The following is a 3,399-nucleotide window of genomic DNA, read 5'->3' as shown; positions in this document are numbered from 1 at the left end:
CTTTGCTATTTGCTGTTCTGCAAATTTTATTATTGACCCTCATCATCATGATAGTTACTTAAGCAGTTTATAATAGAATACACAAAATTCATTTGGTCCAATAGAGATTTTCATTATTTGAGTGCTCAAGACATGACCTATGCGGTTGGTAAGATGTGACTCTAATGGGGGAAGAGATGCCAATTATTTTCTAGTCAATGTTTGTTATTTTTCATAAATTTTTTTGGCTTACTCATCTGTTCATTCTTGAAAAATAATATTTATAACATAAAATGTTTATGAATGTGATTTGCTTTCTGCACATTCTCCTGATGTAAGAATATTTGAAAACACTCCTAACCATTTATTTAATTACTAAAAAGCTATGTACCATCTACCAGAACTCACTTTAGAAGCCTCTACCAGCTTAGAGCTGTACAGTTTAAGTATACACTGGTTTTCCAGTGCAATTTATTAAACAGTCAGGGTCGTTTGATTGGGAGTAAGTTATTAACTATCTTACCATATATATGAAATAACTTATCTCATGCCTAAGATATAAATGGTGAAATAAATAATCTCATCACTACCTAATACCTCCAACCAAACGTAGAATAAAATAATCCTATATTTTATCCTGAAATTATTATATCTTATACCTCAGTGCGATGCGGAAATATGTTAAACGTTTTAAACTCAGTTAACAATTGCTATCCAATTGTAAAGGCCAACTAGCTGTAAAGGTGCTTACGTGGCTTTGCTTTTCTGTTTTGCTTTTCAAGTATTGACATCAAATGGACTTGTATAAACACAATTTGTAAAAATATTGCATACATTGATGTAGTTGGCAATTATAAGCAGACATGGAGAGTAGGTTTACAATACTCCTTCTGCCTCATATTTCATTTTTCGAAAGTCCATTTTAACAATTATTTAAAATCAACTCAAAATATTATAAATTATATTAATTAAAATCAATATGAATTAACTCTCATAAAATAAAATATCCGTAAATATTTTGGGAGGGTGGGAGTTTATGGAAGTGGAAGAGAAGGTGTGCATCACTATTATTTATCATCAATAATTTATGTGAAGGTCGGCTAATACCTGAATTTTATGGAAATTAACTAAAATTTTGTAATAATATACTCATATTTTTTTCATTATAATAAGTGGAGACGACTAAAAGAGTTATATAAAAGGCCAAAAATAAGCCACTTTGAGCACTTAAATAAATCTCGAATAATATAATAATGTTGTGGTACTAATCATTCCTCTATTCACTAGTGGTTTAATGCGTCCGTTCTATTTCTACTTGGAAGGATCATATAATTATTCAACTACCTTTCAATTATTCTTAGCATTATTATTCATTTTGCCAGTGGCCTTATTCAACCAAGTTTAAAAATGTCAATTGAACAACCCAAATTTACTGGCCTCTTAATCTTCTCTTCTTTTTTTTTTCAAACCACTTACTTTAATTTCCACTGGTAAAAGAAGAAAAAAAAAGAGTCTAATTAATTGCTTTGAATTTTTTGGAGTTGGGAATAGTGGCATATGAGAAATTCAAGATAGGCAATCCCAAGAAACTATAACATGTACTCACTCTATGTTGTAGGTTATATTGGAGTATTAATTTTTGGTAGAGTAATTATTTTATCTACTTTGAATGATCCAAGAAAAGGCCAATTCTCGATGGAAGAAATATTGGATCGTCAATTCAAATTATTCAAGTGCATTTCTCTATCTATATATATATATGCAAACCTCTTTCTCCGTTTTATTTTACCTGATTCATATTAACTTGACATACTTCTTAAAAAAAGTTATTATTAAATTAAAATAAAAAAAATAAGAATAATTTAGTCAATTATATTTTTAGTGAACCTTTATAATGAAAAACATGACGAATAAACTAGATTGGGGAATAATAATTTTCTATTACATGCAGAAAAAAATTCGTAACGATCGTTGCTTTCGATATACATGGCTAAAAGGTGTATATACTTTAGATAAGTCGGCATTCTACACAGAGGGAAGTGTATAGATAGCCGATTTCAAGATCTCTATTTAAGACATAGCCAAAGTTTCTAAATGTTTGCAAGTTTAGCCATTTTAAACCAACCTTAGACATACACATATGAAGTTTGGCGTGCCAAAGCCTAAAACTTCAAACAATATAGAAGCAAACAAACTTCCAACATATGCATTTGAAAGACAAATTTTCGTCATTTTTGTCCGAAATCGTAGAATTATTAGCCAGGAAAAATTAGACTGCAAACATTTATGCATAAAGTTCACGAACATATGACTGAAAACAAATTCAAGAATAAGTAGTTCAACAACTTTATTAAGGGCACCATTAGTGACAAACATTTCACAATTTTTTCCCTAATATAATTAGACAAAATATAGTAGCTTGGACTTTTTGATATATATATATATATATATATATATATATATGAGTTATATAAGTCAAGCTTAATTCTGAAGAAAATATGTGGTATTATTTGACTAATTTTTAAAGGATTTTTAGCCTAAAACAAGTCTTAGATATTAATATGACTATAAATTATGTTATTAAGGATAGAACGAAGAATTTTAGAATTGTGAACGGTAAGATCTAGATATAAAGTACGACATTTCATTTTTAACAGTATATGTGACACATGAATTGTGATTTCTTGAGTTTTAAGGAATCGTAGTCACCAACTCCATATACATTCTTAATATATTAAGGTGAGCAAGATTAATGAATAGTGATGTTTGGTGAGAGTAAAGCTTCGCTTAACTTGCAAAAAAAGATGGACTGCGGCCCTTTTAGAATTTTAATTTCTATTAATTAATATTGATATTATTAGTAGCAGACTCTATTTCAAGATAAGTAAAGGAAAAACTACCTAGTTAGACATACTTTAGTATCATATATACTTAATTTACCTCTAGTTTAAAAAAATTACGCACAATATCACTTTTATTTTTTATACCATATAGTTTAAAATATTTAATTAGATACACAAATCTCTTATATATGATATTAAATAATTATCTTAAAATTTAAACTCATTAATTAATGGTAAATTATCAATTCAAAAAGTTTTTCTCTCACTTCGATCTGTTGCTCCCTCCCCAAATCCCATTACCTTCCGTATCTCTCACCCCCAGCCCACCCCCCACGATCTTCAAACACTTTCACCATCTCCCTTTCTTTCTTAATCCTCTCAATTCCATGTCCCTAATTCAAAACTAAATCTTGATAATCACAAGTATACAAAGATATAAATTACTTTTTTTTCATTATTCTAATGTATCTTGGTTTTACATCTTATTTATGTATCTGAAATAGAGTTCATATTTCTCTAAAGTTCTATTGTATAAACTTTTACAAATTAGGCTACGAGATACATGCTCGAGATACAT

Source organism: Solanum tuberosum, unplaced genomic scaffold (genome assembly GCF_000226075.1).
Source record: "Solanum tuberosum cultivar DM 1-3 516 R44 unplaced genomic scaffold, SolTub_3.0 scf00062, whole genome shotgun sequence".
In the NCBI taxonomy this organism is placed as follows: Eukaryota; Viridiplantae; Streptophyta; class Magnoliopsida; order Solanales; family Solanaceae; genus Solanum; species Solanum tuberosum.
Note: the sequence above shows the minus strand (reverse complement) of the source record.